Source organism: Sorex fumeus, unplaced genomic scaffold (genome assembly GCF_029834395.1).
Source record: "Sorex fumeus unplaced genomic scaffold, SorFum_2.1 ptg000063l, whole genome shotgun sequence".
Taxonomy (NCBI): domain Eukaryota; kingdom Metazoa; phylum Chordata; class Mammalia; order Eulipotyphla; family Soricidae; genus Sorex; species Sorex fumeus.
In genome coordinates, this window is record NW_026606120.1 from 85,709,264 (window position 1) to 85,729,585 (window position 20,322).

The window sequence follows — 20,322 nt, forward strand, 5'->3', positions numbered from 1 at the left end:
ACAGTGCAATTTCAGAGATCTTTTTCTAAATAGTATGACTATTAAGAGTATTTACCAAAATTCCATTGTTTAGAGATAGGATAGAGCTGGGAAACAATAATTAAAAAAGTAAATTATTAAATACTAGCTTCAGACTGCTATGGAAGGTTTGAAGGTTTTGTATGCCTTTTTAAAAAAAAGTTATTGAGATTCTGTGGTTTACAGAGTAACGGCTTCTAATGCACACAATTCCAACATCACACTCATCATCCTTGTATTCTTTCTCTCTCCCAAGCTCTTCTCCAATTCAGTTGCATGAACCTGTTCTCCCATTATTTTGCCTATTGGGCCTTTGTTTATCCCTTTCTGTGCATTATTATCCTCGCATCTGAGAGATATCACTTTACATGTGTCCTTTTCCTTCTGACTGACTATACTCAGCATGATTTTCTCTAGTTCCACTTATGTTGTTGAAAATTGCTAGATTTTGTTCTTTCTCGGAGCTGCATAGTATCCCATTGTGACATATACCACGACTCTTTGATCCATTCATCTATAGTTGTAGTATTTGGATTGCTTCTGTATCTTGCCTATTGTGTTAAGTGCGGCAATGGACATAGGTGTGCATATATCCTTTCAAATTAATGTTTTAGTATTTTAGTATTTAGTATGACATTTTTTTATTCTCACATGATTTCTTCTTGGACCAGTGTCTGTGATGAACCCCTTTTTATCTAATAGGCATTTGATTAAACTTTTAATGCACAAAAATACTTTTTATAAACATAAATTTTTATATTGTGAATATTACAAATTGAAGGTTAGTGTGAAAATTAACTTTATGATTTCCATTTCTACCTAAAATGTAATGACTTTAGAAGCAGAAAGAGATGGAAGAGCTGCTCGTCATTCTTTTTTTCTTTTGTCTCAGGTTTTGGTTTTTGAGTCACATCCAGAGGACCATGCTTCTGTCTCTGCTCAAAAATTACTCCTGGGGGCTGGAGAGATAGCACAGCAGGTAGGGCATTTGCCTCGCACATGGCCGACCTGGGTTTGATTCCCAGCATCCCATATGATCCCCTGAGCATCACCAGGAGTAATTCCTGGGTGCATGAGCCAGGAGTAACCCCTGTGCATCGCCAGGTGTTACCCAAAAAGCGAAAAAAAAAAATCACTCCTGGTGGTGCTCAGGGGAATAAATGCAGTGCCAGGAGTTGAACTGAAATTGGGTGCTGCATGCAATTAAGGTGCCTTACCCAGATCACCATCTCTCTTACCCTAGAGAACTGATTCTGGAAGATTGTAGATGAGTTAGAATTTCAATTTTGGTGGAAATAGAGTCAAATTAGGAGGAATAACTGCTGACGTGAAGCACAGAGAATTATGATTTATATTAAAACATAATGACACACACAGAAATAGGATTTTAAGGTTTAATATACAGAATGTTTAGAGGAAAGCTTTAGTGAGTACATAGGACTTGGAAGAGTCCTATGTACCTACGTGGGACCTGAGAAGTTTGAGATAAGACTTGTAGGTAAGCAGGAGAAACAGAGTAGAGATGCTTATAACAAATTTGTGTGGTAGCCCATGAACCAAACATTTATCCTACGTTGAGGAACAGTTTTCCCCCAACAGGCCCGGACACATTGAGCACCGGGTCTGGGCAGACGTGGGGCGAAGGATGACAGGTGCACAGAAAAACACCCTCCAGGAGCAGTTGATGGTTGTTCACTTTATTGACAAATACACTCATATTTTATAGAGGGTCTTGGTTTACAGAAAGTTTCACTCACAGAAAGCTTAGCATTATTGGCCTATCACCTTTCCAACTCTGCTTTTCCTCTGGTCCAATCGCTATCAAGGCTAGATGCTGCAGTTAGGATGACTTGCTGAGCGTACGTGACAGTTTCTGTGTTTTGGACTCATGTGACTAGGAGGTGGAATGAGGCTCAAGGCCGAACACCTGGTGCTGGCTGACACCCTGTTCTTGCCGACTTTGCCAGATGCTCCCTCATATGAGGCTTTGCTTCTGGGCCACTTTGCAAGGTCAAGTTTATCTGCAAAAGTGCCAATTACTATGCTTCATAATCCTATATAATATAGCTGTTAGTTAAAGATGAGAAAAGGCTTTATTTAGTGTCAGGCTTTACCTTTTACAAACTCAATCCCTAAAATGCCCTGGGTCTGGGCTTGATGTGGAGTAAAGGATGATGGGCACGCAGAGAAACACCCTCCAGGATCAGCTGATGACTATTCACTATTGTCAATTACACACATATTTTATAGGGGGTCTTGGCTTAAAAGGATGGTTCAATCACAGAAAGTTTAGCATTATTTCGCCTATCACCTCTCCAACTCTGCTTTGCCCCGGTTCAATCTCAATGAAGGCTAGATGCTGCAGTTAGGATGACTTGCTAAGCATACGTGACAATTTCTGTGTCTTGGGCTCATGTAACCAGGAGATTGAACACCTGGTGCTGGCTGATGCACTGTTCTTGCCAACTTTGCCCAGATACTCCCTCTTGTGATACTTTGCTTCTGGGTCACTTTGCAAGGGTCTTATCTGCACCAGTGTCTATAAACCATGCTCCACACATAGCAATTGAAGTTTTGACACAGAAGTGGGGGAGAGAAGAGAGATGCTTCCTCTTTAAGACTCATTACCACGATCCTCACCTTGCCTTCACTGTGTTAGCCACAATGAAATGATAACCTAACAAAGCTCTCTTTTACTTATTAGGGCACCAGAGTCAGAAATGTAAAACCAGAACTTCCTACTTCAACGACACAGTTACTTCTTTCTAAACTAGCAGGACCTTTGTGTCTATGAGAAAGCTTTGCTTGAGACTCTCCTTCGACAGTTAACATTGTCTCTCTGTTTCTTTACCTAATCCAAAATTAGGTCTCAGAGATCTTGCAAACATCCTGAATTTATTTACACATGTATTCTTAGGTTCATGCACATTTTTCTAGGAAGATGACCAATAGCTGAATACAGCCTGCCTGGTTCTGTGAGAATAACTAAGGCCTATGAGTCCAGAGTACAGTTCTAGGCACCCAGATCCCACCCAATCTAATTAAGATGCTGGCCTTTCCGACATCCCAAGGAGGTAGTGAGAACTTCACCAGCTCCTCCTGAACCTTGGATACAGGTATTACCAGTTTTCAAGAGAAACTCCCCTCCCATAGATGTCAGATTTTTGCCTTATAACAACTTTTGTTTTACAACAACTCTGTTCATTTGCACTCAATCTATTACTTTTATCTCTTTTGAAAATAAAAACTACTTTTAATTGTATATGTTCTACTATAGTTTTTAAAAATATTATTTTTTTAAATCGAATTGCAGTGAGATACATACTTAGAAGGTTGTTCATGATTGGATTTTAGTCATATAATCTTCCAACACCCATCCCTTCACCAGCGTGTATGACACCACCAATGGTTCCAGTTTCCCTCTCGCACCCACACCTGCACCCCCACCCCACCTCTATGGCAGGCACTTTTCTTCTCTCTTTCTCTGTCTCTGTCTCTCTCTCACACACACTCTCTCTCTCTTCCCTTTTGGGCATTATGGTTTGCAGTACATAATACAGATACTGATACATGATAAACTTTCAGTATCTGTATGGCAAATCTATAATTTGTTTATTTATTTGTTGCTTTTTGGGTTACACCCAGCAATGCTCAGGGGTTATTCCTGGCTCTGCAATCAGGAATTACTCCTGGTGGTGCTTGGGGGACCACATGGGATGCCAGGGATTGAACCTGGGTTGGCTGCGTTCAAGGCGAATGCCCTACCCACTATCACTCCAGCCCCCAAATCTATTCCTTTTAAACCCACCAATTATTCATGTAGAACATCAGGCCTGTTGTAAGCCATGGAGAAGTGCCTGAATTGAGTAATAGAAACGAAACCACACAGAAGGATGACGAGGCCCAGATGAGGGTTGGAGAATGTTAGTCTCTTTCTCCCCAATGGCTCGACTGTGAAATTAGGCAGAAGTCCATCTAGAAAATTTCCAGAGGCCACTGTCTGAGCACAGACACCTGGCAGCTGAACTTTGACACAAAACTACCTTCACCCACAGACCAGCTGGAATTTTCTGGAGTCTGAGTGTGAGATATGCTTGTCTTCTATGTATTGTTCTGATCTTTCTTTTTTCTTTTTTTTTATTTTTTAATTTTTTTTCATTCTGGTCTTTCAAAGCAGCCCTGCCAACACCGGAAGAATGATGTGCTGGGGCCGGAGTGATAGTACAGCAGGTAAGGCATTTGCCTTACACGTGGCCAACCCAGATTCGATCTCTGTCATCCCTGAACATCTCCAGGAGTAATTACTGAGTGCAGAGCCAAGAGTAACCCCTGAGCATAGCTGGGTGTGAGCCAAAAAGGAAAAAAAAAAAGAATGATGTGCTGTGGGATGTGGAAAGAGATGGGGAGCCTCGTGAGACATGCTTTGCATAGAGCAGCGAAGGCAGGGCAGAGATGTTTGACATCACTCAGGAATTATGTCACATTTCCCAGACTGTGATCAGATCCTGTTCATTTATTCCACCTAAAATGACATGACAGGAACAAAGACTTGTCATGGAAAATTTTTCTACCTGGGTCGTTTTGATAATTTCAGCAAAGATATAAACATCCTCATTTGGAGGCGGGTGTGAGGAAGGAGAATTTAAAAAAAATGCATAATGCATCCAACTCAGAATTTTGTTGCCTTTTAAGCGAGGGATCCAGTGGGAGACTGATGGCTTTGGAGTCTCCATCTTTTGAAGCTCAAAGCAGCTGCTCAGAGGGCCTCTCTTTTCCATGCTCCCTAAAGCAGGGCGACTGCTGAAAGGAGGTAAGGTAAGGTAAAGGTAAAGGCCCTCCCATTGATCATCGATTTGCTCGAGCGGGCCCAGTAACATCTCCATTGGAGACTTTGTTGTTACTGTGTCTGGCATATAGAATACGTCACGGGGAGCTTGCCAGGCTCTGCCGTGCGGGCGAGATACTCTCGGTAGCTTGCCGGGCTCTCCGAGAGGGGCAGAGGAATCGAACTCGGGTCGGCCATGTTGGCTGCGTGCAAGGCAAACGCCCTACTGCTATGCTATGCTCCCTTCGGCAGCACATATACTAAAATTGGAACAATACAGAGAAGATTAGCATGGCCCCTGCGCAAGGATGACACGCTGAAAGGAGAGAAAATTCAAATAGTGCCCACTGGGGACAGGAAGACAGATGAGTTCTGCTGTTTCAGCCAGTTTGAATATTTAGAGAAAGACAGGCAGGGAAGCCAGAGAGAACATGGTGAAGCATAGCACCCGGAAGAGAAAGAGCCTTTAGCAGTTAGCCTCTTAGATTTGACTTTTAAGAAATGTGTAAAATCTAGACAAGAAAAGCAGTTCCACAAAAGGAAAATTTCTGATGATACATATCCATAATCAACTTCATCTAGTGATGCCAATGTACACATCTGGACTAGACCTTGCATTGACCAGGACTTACTCCTGGCTCTGTGCCCAGAAATGACCCTTAGCAATGCTCAAGAGACCACATAAGGTCCTGTGGATTGCCATCAGCATGGCAAACACCTGACCTGTTGAATGATCTCTCTGGCCCAGAAGATGTTCACTTTCTGCTTCTCAGGGGTCAGAGAGATTCTTATAGACTACGATTTATTCCAGTGTCCTGCTTTTCCAGCTAGAGGATGTGAATAAGAAAGCAGAGCTTGGTACTTCACCCTCCTCGAAAAAAAATATCAACTCCGTGTGACCTGAGTCCACACATATTCAGAGAGCTTGTCAATCTTTTATCATCTGTGGGATTTGATAACCATAAATACAATTTTCTTCAAGTCAGGAACTACAACAGCGCAAAAATGATTTTCCCTCCAAGCTAGCACTTGGAGGTGCTAAGCACCAGCACTAAGTCTTCAAGTTCATGTGGCAGCAGTTGCCAAGGGTTATGTGTCATGAGTCAGTAAACTTCACAGCCAGATTTGACCTTCCACCCCACTTACACCATCCTCTCCCTCCTAAATCTCCACTCTCCTCTTCCCTACCACACACATGCACATGTGCGCACACACACACTACACACCACACACACACTCACACACACACACACACACACACACGACTTCTGTCTCTGTCCGTTCCTTCTCTATCACACTTTGCCTCATAAGGACACCTAACTCTCCATGAGTAAGCCAACATATTATTCTGGAACTTGGGATTCTACCTAAAGTGCAAGAAAGAAGTTGAAACTATTTGATTTAACTCCATCAAAGGAAGGCCAGCTAGAGGAAGAAAAGTTCTTACTTCTCTTCTTTAACATGTGTGCTCTAATTTCGAGCACACGTCCAATTCCTTTCCCTCCAAGCTACTTCCTTCTGGAGGGAGAGGAACTGCTCTTCAGAAATGTGGACAAAATAGGACACTGCACTGACAAAAATCTCTCTTTCCTTTCCTCGCTTTCAACATCTGCCTTCTCAGAGAGTGAATTTAGAATACAAGATATGACTTGAGTACTTTCTACATGAATAATGAACTTGAGACAGAAAAAGGGTCATGTCTATATAGAGGACAGGTCTATTCGTTCGCAGTGGTCTCTAATTACATGAATGGTTTTCTTTAATCTTCAGTTGGGTTCAACAGAATAGTTACTACTTAATCATCTCCATTTTATTTTACTTTATTTTATTATTTCATGTTAAGTATAGTTTAGGAAAAAATTGTTAAAACAGTGTCAATTTTCATGTGTAAGAATCCTACACTTTTTAACAAAATAGGAGATTAATTCCCAAGAATAGCCAAGATCAGTACCAGGAGGATTACTCCATGGCTTGGAGGCCACCAGGGCATTCTAGGGGAAAGGGAAGCTCAGATAGAAAAGGGAGCACCAAATAAAGGGTGTTTGGAGGATCCTCCCAGGATGGGAGATGCATGTTGAAAGTAGACTATGGACCGGACATGATTGCCACTCAATGCCTCTTTTGCAGACCAGAACACCCAAAAGGAGAGAGAGAACAAAAGGGAATGCCCTGCCACAGAGGCAGGGTGGGGTGGGGAAGATGGGGGTGGGAGGGATATTGGGATCCATGGTGGTGGAAAATGGGCATTGTATAATCGAAACCCAAGCACAAAAATTTGTAAGTCTGCAACTGTAAAAAAAAAAGAACCCTACACTTTTATCACCACCAAAGTACCCAAATCTTCCATCACTATCCTTATCTCCTTCTTATCTGCATGTTCCTTCTCCCTTCTCTGTCCCCTAACTACTTGTTTGTCTCAGTTTAGGAATCAAAGACCCGGGCAGTATCATCATCCAAGATTGTCTCCCCTCGTTTTCTCTATAGACCACAGGTGAGACCATCTGGAGGGGTTTTGTTTGTTTATTTGTTTGTTTTTGGTTTTTTTTTTACTTATTTCACTTAAAGTCAATCCCATTTTATTTATTTATTTGGCAGCACAGCCAGTGGTGCTGAGAGCTGACTCCTGATTCTGTATTCAGGGATCACACCTGGCAGAGCTGAGAGGGATCACACAAAAAAACCTGGGTTCACAGCTTGCAAAGCAAGCATCTTACCTGCTCTTTTATCCCTCCAGACCCAATATCATTCCCATTTTAAATAAGGGAAAAACAAGACCAGCAGACAGAGACCATTCAAATTACAGATTAATTCTTTTTCTCTTTGGCGAGGGGACTTCTAAACAGTGCTTGGGAGCCTGGGAGGTAGACTCCCATAGATACTCCCCAATAATACCTAGTGGTTCAATGTGAGGGTCCGGTGGTGGTGAGGATTATACTGAGGTTATACCCAGTAGTACTGGGGATTAAGTGTGGGTCTTCATACTTTCAAAGCTGATCAACTTCCTCACCCTTAAAGTTTAACTCTACATACAAGGCTGAGTATCTTCCTGGCCGTTTGAGCTTAACTCTGAATGACTGCAGTACAAAACAAGCATGCATACAATTTGCTGGAATTTATCTTTCAAGGAATGACCCCCCCCCCTTTTTGCATCATTACATTATGATTTTGGTTTAGTTTGGTTTGGGGGCCACATCCAGCTATGTTCAAGACCTATTCCTGACAGGACTAAAGGGATATAGGGTGTCAGGGATCCAACCTGGGTCAGCCTCCATGGGTAAGGAAAGAACCTTATCAGCTGGACTCTCAGTTGCACCATTATCACACATTTTGAAGATGCAAGCGTGACAAAGTAAAGCTGCTGCTACCTCCTTTGATCTCCTCAGCAGACGCTACCCCTACCAAACAGAAGGGTTGCGCCTGCATTAAACCAGAGCTTTAGAAGCGTTTTTGTAGAGGGACAGACAGCATGGTTCAACCTGGCCAGGCATTTCTCTTCTCTTCAAAGGAAAGTCCTGAGTCACTCACGCATAGACTTCAACCAAGTCCGAAATGTGGGGATGGCACTTCTGTGAGCATAAATCTTTGCACTGGCACGCACCCCTCAAACGTCCTGTAACTCTGGAATCCTGTTTGCATTCTAAACAGAGCCTGGGTTTCACGGAGTGTGAAAATGCCAATAGAAACAACGTGCTTAATTTTTATCAGCCTTCTTTTTTCCGAAGGTAGTGGCAGACCAGAGAAGCAAAACTAACAGTTTGGACTGGCAATCCTGCCTTCTGTGAGATTCTTCTTTTTTTTTTTCTCTATTAATTGGTATCTGAGGAGGTAAACTCTGCCTGAGTTTTGCATTTGTGTTTTTTCCCAGTGCCCAGAGGTCTTAGGAGCAAAAGCATATTTGACACCTATTTATCTTGGTCAGGGAGTTGTCATGGGAGCTAAGGTGATATTGACTTTAGTGAGGTCCTTTGAGGAGAGGTGATGGGGAACTGGATGTATTTGCCAGGTTCTATTTTCATATCTATCAACTGTTTGCCAAAAGGTTAAGTTTCTCCCGTTTCTGTTAGTACAACCCAACCTTTCTCTCCTACAGTGCATTTGGTAATCCCCCAGGAGTTGAGGCATGAGATGGGTGAGGGGAACAGCAGCAGAACCTGGCAGAGGTGATGGCTTTAGAAGCAGTTGCTAAAGTTCAAAGTATTTCTATTTTTGGACCTCTAAAAATGATGAATGCTCCAGAGAGTGAGTTAGGGCACTGGCCTTGCAGGTAGCCAACACGGGTTTGATTCCCTTCACCCCATAGCATCCGAACAGGATTTTGTCAAATCCTAACAGAGGAGTGAGCTCTTAGCTGAGAGCCAGGAACAAGCCCTGAGCATCAATGCTGAGTATGGTCCAAGAGGAAAACACAATAAGAAAATAAATAAATAAATAAATGATGTACGTTGGTTGATGATGATTTAGAAGAAGCAGGCCAGCACATAGGATGTAAAGTGCTTGGCTTGCCTGCAGCTGACCCCAGTTTTGATTCTCAGCACTGCACATAGTACTCTGAATACTGCTGGGAATAACCCCTGAGAAGCACTTCCCATTCCACCCCCAAAATACTAAATGGAGAAGACTGGGTCTTTAAAAATATATATTCTTGGACTGGGGTGATAGCACAGTGGGTAGGGCATTTTTCTTGCACGCGGATGGTCCGGGTTCGATTCCCAGCATCCCATATTGTCTCCTGAGCACTGCCAGGAGTAATTCCTGAGTACATGAGCCAGGAGTAGCTCCTGTGCATTGCTATGTGTCACCCCGCCATAAAAAGCAAATGTATACATATATATATACTGTGATGTTATAGATTTTGCAGAATAGGATAAAGAAAAATAATTGTTATCAAAGAGGTATGAAGGTCAAAGAGGCAACTGAATGCTAGTTAAAAAGAAAAAAACGTATCATAGTGGAAACTCAGGAGAAAACCAGTAGGAGAAAAAGCTAGATCTATTAAAAAAAAAAAAAAGAAAGAATTTATTTGGCTTTTCAGCTATTAAGTGATCCTACTATCTGTTCAACATGTCTCTCTCTCACACACACACACTTCTCTCTCTCTATTTTGCCCTCTCTCCCCTTACATTTCTCTAAATAAAACTACTTTACTTCATTAAAACAAAAGCAAATTTATTCAAGTGTTACTTCTATGAAATTTTATGACTCAGATATGAAGTTTTATGACTCAGATATGGCTGTATTCCTTATATCAATATATTGTGGCAGGCAAAAAGTGAGAAATCTATTTGAGTCGTTTTAAATCCCAAATTCCAAATCTTTAGATAATCTTTCCAATACTACTTTTTCTAAACTGAAAAATCAGTTGCTTGATTTTCTGAAAGAAAATGCCTAAGGTACTTATTAAGACAAAGATCTTTTTCAAAGTATTCAAAGTGCACACACACGTAGACACACTTAATTGCAGTATTTTTTTCTCTCTCGCCTATCACTTTGTATTTCTACTTCTGTTGCTGGATATGAGCCAAGTACCGTGTTAACCATGTTACGTCTTAATCATGCTACCTTTCACAGCATACTTTATATGTGAGGTAAACAAGGTTTAAAGTGTGAAGAGGGGTTGGAGTGATAGTACAGCAGGTAGGGTGTTTTTCTTGCAGCATCTCATTTGGTACCCTGAGCACCATCAGGAGTAATTCCTAAGTGCAGTGCCAGGAGTAACTCCTGTGCATTGCCGGATGTGATCCAAAAAACAAAAAACAACAACAACAAAAAAATTAAATAAAGTGGTAAGAAATCATTGAAGACTTTTTTGCAAGCCTATGCCTGAGCTCCCATACAAATATCCTACCCAGGTAATGTGCCAAACAATAAAACATTGTTTTTGCATTTATTTTCATTAAAAGTGATTTATTTGTTTTGGGGGGGTCACACCTGGTGTTGCTCAGGGTTGTCTCCTGACTCAGCACATAGGGATTACTCCTGGTTGGTTCTGAATGGACCCTACCAATTGTTCTGGCCATATTTAAGGCAATATTAAAGAAATGTTTTTTAATTGCATTTTTGGCTTGCCTATAGGTAAATACATGTGTATCTACCTCTCAGTACTGGTATTTTAATAATCAAATTCCTCATATATATGTGTTTAGGAATATAAATATATAGATGTATAGAATATAAATATATAGAAATACATTTATACAAATGTATACAAAAGAAATTAATTTAGGGGCTAGAATGATACCACAATGGGTAGGGCATTTCCCTTGCACATGGCTGACCCGAGTTCGATTCCCAGCATTCCATATGGTTCACCGAGCACCACCAGGAATGATTCCTGAGTGCATGAGCCAAGAATAACCCCTGTGCATTGCTGGATGTGACCAAAAAAAATGAATTTACCTCAAAGAGGAAAATAAGTAACATGGATGGGTGTGAGACTAATCTGCTGAAATTTCTTTTATGTACTTATGGCACCTAATCAAAGATAATTTAAGAATAAAATTCAAAAAATAAACATGCATTCTTTTAGAAGAACATTGCTTTCAAGTGGGTACGCAATTAATCATGGCTTTTGTGTACCAAAATAAAACAATATTAATCATATACCAATGCCTGTGAATTAGCTGCAATTAAAATAAGTTTATTCCCACTGATGAGTTCATTATATTTCTACTCTCCATAATTTATTGTATTTATACAGTATCATGGGCTGGAGCAATAGCAGAGCGGGTAGGGTGTTTGCCTTGCATGGGGCCTACCGGGTTTGATTCCTCCTCCCCTCTCAGAGAGCCCAGCAAACTACCAAGAGTATCCCGCCTGCAAGGCAGAGCCTGGCAAGCTCCCCGTGGCATATTTGATGTGCCAAAATCAGTGACAAGTCTCACAATTTGCTGTGAGACGTTACTAGTGCCCACTCGAACAAATCGATGAACAATGGGAGGACAGTGCTACAGAGCTACAGTATCATATTTTGGTTTTAAATAAAAAGGATGGGTTTTGTTTGGTTGAATTGACATTTGTGAATTTGCAGTGATATAAGCTAATACTTTAAATCTCACTCAAAATTTCAGTCTTTTGTCAACCTTTTAAAATTGCATCATATAATTTCAGGAGGAAGTCTTCATATGTCAGTAGATGTCTAGATGTCATTATTGTCACTAACTTTCCAGTGCTCTGCCACCATCAACTGAGATTAACTTGCAAACTCTAACATTGGATCTCAGCAGTCTTATCTATTGGCATGCTTATAGTTGGACAGAGGCAATACCTTTCTTTTCTTTTTTTTTTTTAGAGTAAACATTTATTTTAGGGACTCAACTTATATTCTAGACACTTTGAGTATTTTTTTAATTGAATCACCGTAAGATCCAGTTACAAAGCTTTCATGTTTGACTTTCAGTCATACAATGATCAAACACCCATCCCTGCATCAGAACACATTCTCTACCACCAATGTCCCCAGTACACTCCCCCCACCTTTTAAAGCCTCCCCTGCCTCAGTTTCCCCCCATTTTTGGGCATTTTTGGGGCATTTTTGGCATTATGGTTTGCAGTATAGATACTAAGAGGGCTGGAGAGATAGCACAGCGGGTAGGGCGTTTGCACTGCAAGTGGCCAACATGGCCGACCCGTGTTCGATTCTTTCACCCCTCTCAGAGAGCCCAGCAAGCTACCGAGAGTATCTCGCCCGCACGGCAAAGTCTGGCAAGCTACCTGTCTCGTATTAGATATGCCAAACACAGTAACAATTATCACGATGGAGATGTTACTGGGCCTGCTCAAGCAAATCTATGAACAATGGGAGGACAGTGACAGTGACTGTGATATTAAGAGTCTATCACGTTTGGTCCTTTATCTACTTTCAGCACAAATCTCCCATTCCGAATGATCCCGCCAACCATCATTGACTTAATGATCCCTTCTCTATTTCAGCTGCCTTCTCCCCCAGCTCATGAGAGAGACTTCCAACTATGGGACAATATTCCTGGCCCTGTCTCTACTGTCCTTGGGGAGACAATACCTTTCTGTGAGTACTTTAGTCAACATAAAGAGTCAAAGTCAAGTAGCATCTCATTCTCAGAATCTGTGTTCACAATCAATTGTTTTTTATTTATTCTTTCAGTTGTACACAATATTAATTAGTCTATTTTAGATGCACATTTCCCTTTTGTTATGACAATATATGGAGAATTCTGGGAACAAAAGATGACATTTCAGCCAAAGAACACAAAAGTTGTTCTACAGATCTATTAAATCCCAAAGGGTCCCAACTCTGCTTGCTATAGATAAAACTGAATGTGACAGGTGTTCAGACTGCATAAATGCCAGACATTTTTTAGACTCAAAAGCAACTTCGTTTAGGTTTATATTTGATCATTGAATTACTATTTTTGAAGCCAGCTAAGAGTTCTTGCTGACAATATGTGATCCCTGTTTGGCTGAATCATAATGTGGTCATTATAGCATTATAGATATCTTAGCAGACTGAATGGATATCTCAATCTGGTTTGGGTTTTATTTTTAAAATAGTTGGTTATGGGCTAAAGTGATAGTACGGCAGGAAGGGCATCTGCCCTGCATGCGGTCGACTGAGGTTCTATCCCTGGCGTCCCATATGGTCTCCTGAGCATTGCTAGGAGGGATTCCTAAATGAAGAACCAGGAATAACCCATGAGCATAGCTGGGTGTGACTCCCCCAAAACAAAACAAAACAAAAGCAAAAAAAATAGTTGGTTACATATCAGTCAGTAAGAATAATTTCTGTTGTGCTGATAGATGTGTCAATAAAGTATACGTTAATCATACCCTCCCCAGATTGTAAGAATAAAGTACATATGGAGCTGTCACAGAAAGTCTTAAAATGGCTAAGACTCTGGACTCCACAATTTCACTATCAGTATTTGCATGCCACAATTTGACCCCAGTAAGCACTGTGTAATAATTCAAGCTAATTAAATCTTTCTAAAGCCTCAATTTGCTCCTTTAAAAAGAGGATTTGTTGTAGGGATTAATGTGCATAATATGAATAAGGCTCTAAGTACAGAGCGAGGCATTCGATAATCACCCTATGAATGTTAATTTTTATTTTTGTGGTCACTCCTCTGGGATTTGTTCAAGAAATATATAGAAGGGTGACAGGATATGGTGATGTCAGCATTAGCTGGCATAATAGAGGAGGAATTCTGTAAGGGTGGGGTTGAAAGAATTTCCTCTGATAGCTCGAATTTCTCATCATGCTTGCAAAGGCATAGACCATACATTCCTACTTCAGACTTGATTCTACCTTTTCTCCCGCTTGCTAGTCTTCTGCTTCTGTCAGAATCTCTACTCATACTGATTTCTGTGAATTCCCTTGAAAGGTTAGCCCCTCTTAAAACCATTCAAATTCTTTAGTCCTTCAATTTTAACTCAACTTTTTTGCCACTGAAGTTCCTAAATATTGTCTCTTTCTCTCCCCTTTCACAAATGCCCATGGCATAATTTTTTTCTGGCAATTTTGACTGTGCATTAGTATTCTAGGCTGCGATGGCAAATGCTTATCTATTTGTCAGATTTAAACAACATATATTTATTATCATTCCATCTTGTGGAGGTCTGAATCAGGTCTCACCCTGCTAAGATCAAGGTGTCAGTTGAGTTTTGCTCTTCTTTAGCATAAAAATACCTTTACTTACTCATCCAGGTTGTCAAAAACTATTTCTATAAAGTTGTACAATTAAATAGCCAATTCACTTATGACCATTGGTCAGAAGTCATCGTATTTCCTGCAGGTCATGTTAGGCCTTCACTCATGGCCAATCCTTCTCATGCTGCCATATTTAAAAGCCCCAATTCTGCCTTCCAATTGTATAAACAAATGAGATTGAGTTGACCTCACCAACCTCTCGGGATAATCTGATTTCAACACCTATCAACACCTTGGTCACATTTAAGAAGTCTCTGTCAATCATAGGGGGTCAGTTAGAATTTTTGTAGACCGAGCAATAGCACAGCGGGTAGGGCGTTCGCCTTACAAGCGGCCAACATGGCCGACCCGAGTTCGATTCCTCCGCCCCTCTCGGAGAGCCTGGCAAGCAACCGAGAGTATTCGATATGCCAGACACAGTACAACAAAGTCTCCAATGGAGACGTTACTGGGCCCGCTCGAGCAAATCGACGATCAACGGGAGGGCCTTTACTTTACTTTTACTTTTACTTCTCTGCCTATACAGATGCTTTGCTGAAATCCATTTAGGATTTTAATTACACAGGACAATTTCTTAATTACAGGTATTTTGTCATTTTTATCAATGTTTTGCTTCCTTGTCAATGTTGTGGAAGGTGTGCCAAAGAAATGCATTACCCTGTGTTTTACTGCATAATCACTGCTGATCCACTGCCAAATTTTTGGGTTATTTTGCCAAAATGTGGAGTGAGTGAAACTATTATATAAACCTTTCATTTTTACTTACTTGGTTTGGGGCTGTACCTGGAGATGCTCAGGGGTTACTCCTGCCTCTGCATTCAGCTATCTCTACTGGCATTGCTTGGAGTACCATACAGTATGCCAGAGATCCAACCTAGATCAGTGAAGTGCAAGGCAAGTGCCTTCTTCTTTGTACTATCTCTTTGGTCTCTTAAGTAATCCCTTTAAAAAAATTATGCTGTTGTCATTTAAAAAACAGTTTATTGCTAAGCTGTCTTTGTTGCAGCATTAGGATGCACAGAATACTTGCAAATAAATGTTAGAGTAGTGATGATTTTGTGGTAAAATACGTATAGGTCTGTAACTCCATATGAAGGGTCATGAGGGGCTCTCAGCAGTTATTAAAGAAATATCCTGTGCTCAAGAGAGTCTTCAAGAAGTTGATTTTCTATGCTAATCAAATTTTACAAAGGTTTTATATTTACTAGAAGGCTTAAATATGATGTTCTTTCAGATACAAACTCTTCCTTAGGCAGATGCTGTGAACTTGATCAGTTTAGATTGATTCGAATAACCAGTGTCATGATCTTGAAGTTGAACTTAAAGGTTGAGTTTATTGTATTAAAATAAATGTTTACTTTAAGGAAACATGCTAAAATTATGTGCTGTGCATTATTTCCCAGTAAATTATATTTAAATATATTTCATGGCTGGAGCGATAGCACAGCGGGTAAGGCGTTCGCCTTACAAGCGGCCAACATGGCCGACCCGAGTTCGATTCCTCCGCCCCTCTCGGAGAGCCCGGCAAGCTACCGAGAGTGTTGGATATGCCAGACACAGTAACAAAAAAGTCTCCAATGGAGACGTTACTGGGCCCGCTCGAGCAAATCGACGATCAACGGGAGGGCCTTTACCTTTACCTTATAATAATTATATGATTATAAAATGGAGATGTTACTGGGCCCGCTCAAGCAAATCGATGAACAATGGGAGGACAGTGTTTTTTTTTTAAATTAGTTTACATAATATAAACCACAATAAAATGACTTTATTTCAACTTAGGTAAGGTAAAGGGTAAAGGTAAAGGCCCTCCAACTTAGGTGATCCATCAAAATATCATAACTTCTTTTCATGGATTTTTCTTCTTATATTCACTCATAGTTTACTTTACTTCTAGTCTTTGACTCTAAATATGTAAAAAAAGCAATATAAAATAATTTCTATGCCTTTATACAACTTTCTTCCCTTCTCTATAAATCTGTTTCTTCTCATTTCTCACCTGGAGTGCCTAAATATGTGTTGAAATCCCACTTACATACATTGCTGAATCATAAAGTCTTCTCTGTCCTTTTCTTACATACATGAAAGATAAAACATCTCAGAGTTATTTTGTATCCTTAGAAACTAATACTATATTTGGCATCGTGAGCATAAATTGAGTATCATCGGTTGACTAATAGCTGCTATTGAATGAAATTGACAAGACTATATATTTGATTTTTCTCTTGCCATATAAAATAATTCTAATCAATCATTGCTTCATCTGCTCATCCCATATAAGAAGGAAATTATTTGGCTTTGTTTGCTCAAGTTATTCATCAGGTAGTAATACCTGATTGGCAACTTTTCCAGATTTAGAAAAATCTATTTTCAAATGAAGATTTAATCAAATCTTTATGAAACACTTTTGTCACAAATGAATATTAGAGCTACTTATTTATCTCAGAATTTGAAATTTTATCTGAACTTAAATTTTAGTCTGGGTGTCCATAATGCCAAATCCCAATGTAGAAAATTTTTTTCTAATGTAGATATTACCTGAATTGTTACAAACATTATCTATTTACAAACAGGAAAGGCCATGTTTTTTCATGTTTTAGATATGTTTGACTCTAGATTAAATTTAGAAAAGAGTAGCTCAGACCTATTCAAATATCACTTTGCATCTCCCCAATGCAAACCAGATTTGTTATTTGCCTTTTCAGTGACATTTCAGATTCCCTCATTAAGTATTAGTAAACTTTACATAAACACTGAACGGTAGAATGGAATTAGGAGTCCATATAAAAATATTTAGAAATTCATTTACATAATAGTCTCATAGAACATTATGTCCTGAGGCAAATCCTCAATATAATAAAATCATTTAGGAAAAAGCAACAACTAGCTTGCACTTGGCAACTCATCATGGATCTCAATATTGTATTCTCCCGGAAACAACAAAAAAAAATAAAAATGATCTCAAAAAAGCCTGTTACTTTGGCATGCAGTAAAATGCAATGCATTTGTACATATTGAGTAGCAGTTGCTATTTTATAAGTGGTTAATGCTGGTATAGTTCCAAGAAGCATTAGAAATATTAGAGTTAGTAGTCCATTACAGTTCAGCAATTCTGCAGATAACCAAGAGTTGGGTAGTATCCAGATAATATTTATTACCCAGCCAGGCACTTGAGAATATGTTTCTGGAAGAAAACTAAATGATGATGATGAGGAGGAAAATTATGTAATGAGCGGAGCCAACATAGGTATAAAAGGAAATGATTCATAGGGAAAAACAAATGCATTTGGTATAGAAGATGTTTCTAGCAATCTGTGCGCCAATAGACAGTAGTCCCTATTCAGGGTATTAGGAGGATGTATTTACAAATACCTATTTAAGATTTTGTTAGTTTTTATTTTGAATCCCATTCTTGGAAATTTGGTTATACACACACTTATATTTATGCGCACTTATGTACAAACACAGAGAGGTACATGCACATATAATGTCATGTCATGTCAGATTATTATTTTGGAGTCAACTTTTAAAATTTCCTGCTGAATTATGACTTCTCCACCCACCTCCACCCCACTCTCCTTCCCCTCACCGAAAATATAGAGTGAACCCTCAGCACAACTTATCCCAATATTTATCTTTCCAACTTCCAAGCTCAGATGGTCTCATGGTCTTATTGTCAAGAGGAAAACCTATATCCACCTTCACATTGCACGTGTGCTCCCTCCACTGCTTCTAATCTCCCTTTTCCACTGTCTGCTACCTCCATTAAAGATTCCTGCTGTCATTTCTCTGCATTCTGGATATTTCTACTTTGGTTTTCCCCCATTTAGAGTCTTTCTCCACACACTTTACAGAATCCATGCTGAAAATCTGAAAATCTTACTCCTTCCTTCCCCCACCACTCCCCACCTCTACTGATAGCTGCTCATCCTCCAGGATGCTCACAGGATCTCAAATTGCTCTTTTATCACTCCAAGCTCTTTCATTACTGCGTCCCTAAGTAAATGATTCAGACACCAATCCGCACAGCAGTTTAATTATTGTTCTCTTGGCTTCCCTTTTTCCTCTCCATCTTTATCCTAAGGCATTACTCGCGAAGAACAGGAAGGCACTGAAGGCACAATTCCAAGCTGAAAATCTTCAGCGTTTTTACCTTGTTTTGAGGATAAATCACAACGGCATTGCCTATCTTGTCAAATTTACATCTGCTTTATCCTTGTTTGTATTTTAGAAAAGACAGGTTTACAAAACTCTTCTGTACCCAGGCTTATACAATTCATCTTGATGACTTGCTTTTCCACATAACATCAAAGTTTTATCCTGTTCTATAAAACGCAATTCAAGACTGGCTATATTTGATGGAGATCCCTGAATTAATTCTGTTTGTTTTAAGTGGGGAATATTTTTGAAAATCTAAATATCCTTACTCGTCAGGCTCTTCAGGTAGGAAATGTTTTGATGCAGCGGAAGCAAATCGTGGGAGACAATGGGCCGTGTCTGTCTGCATCTTGATGTGGGTGGTAACTCATGTGGCATTTCAGCAATGGTGGGTGACAGATTTGAGACTCAAGCCTAGATCTGCCCGCTCCCAATCAACATCTCTATAATGAAGTGGGGGCACTATGACAGGCCCACTAGTTTTCAGAAAACAGTTTGGAAGTCAAACCTGACTCTGTCACATATTGACAATGCAAAGTTAGATATGACACTTAATTCACTGCTTCATTTTCAACCTTGGAAGTGGGCACAACAGATTTGTTATGAGGTTATAACAAGGTAAGGCAGATAAAGCAGTTTGTATAACACCTCCAGTGAATAAGTCCTTTCTTCTCTTGCAAAAAAAAAAAAAACCATTACCACCTAATATGAATAGTACTGAGTTATTTGGTGACTAGAAAGAATATTCTCTGCAAACACGAGTAAGTACAGTTCTTTCTCACTCCAGGAAAAAGAGTTCTTTCTAACTCCATGTTTATGTATTTACTAAAACCCAAGCTTCTTTCTTGGGAGACATGCTAATTATACTCCCTGCAATCAAATATCATTATGTGTGCACATCAGTTGCTTTTTTATTTGGCATAAATACCTTGAACAAAATATGATCTCAGTGTATTTGGGTGACCGACCGCGTTTTATTCCTATAATTTAAATTACTTAGACAAATTATTTATTTCTATGACATTTACTAGCCCAGGTTAGAGAAGTTAGAACCTCAGGTCCTACAAGCCTTAGTTTTTTGTTGTTGTTTTTTTTTAATATCCGAAATCATTATTTTTCTGTAAAGTTCACAATTTGGTTATTGGCTAAATCACCCTACCCTAATTATATCCTTCAAGACTGGTTATCCAGTTGCCAAACCATAACAACTGAGATTTACAACTTTCTGCTGGAGTACATCTAAGCAGTTCCAAGCAATTAGAAGCAGACAATATATGCAATAGCCAACAATTTAATCTGAGTTGAAGTATCCATAATCATTGGCTGACCTGGGATCTTAATCAAGTTACTATACCTTTCTATAATATGTAAATACAGTAGTATAAATAAACCACTCAGCACAGTTTCCATAATATAAGTATATAAATATTGTTAATATTGCTGTCATGATTTATCCAGATATGTAATAGCACAGCTTCTGAATTCTGTCCTCTAGAAAAATATGATACTTTTCTTTGTTTTTCTCATGTAGGCTAAAAAGAAGTTGGAGAGCTTCCAAATGGACAAATACATATCTCTCAGAGAGCAATGAGAGAGGGATGGATGATGGGATGTTTGAAGAGCTTATACAAAATGACCA

The 20,322-nt window shown here is 39.7% G+C and overlaps 1 non-coding gene across 1 annotated transcript; it reads left to right on the forward strand.

Moving 5' to 3' along the window:
- Window positions 1-5,079: 5,079 nt before the first annotated feature.
- LOC130036250 (U6 spliceosomal RNA) lies at window positions 5,080-5,186 on the forward strand. The gene has a single exon (XR_008794303.1). It is a non-coding gene; the product is annotated as a U6 spliceosomal RNA (small nuclear RNA).
- Window positions 5,187-20,322: the final 15,136 nt, after the last annotated feature.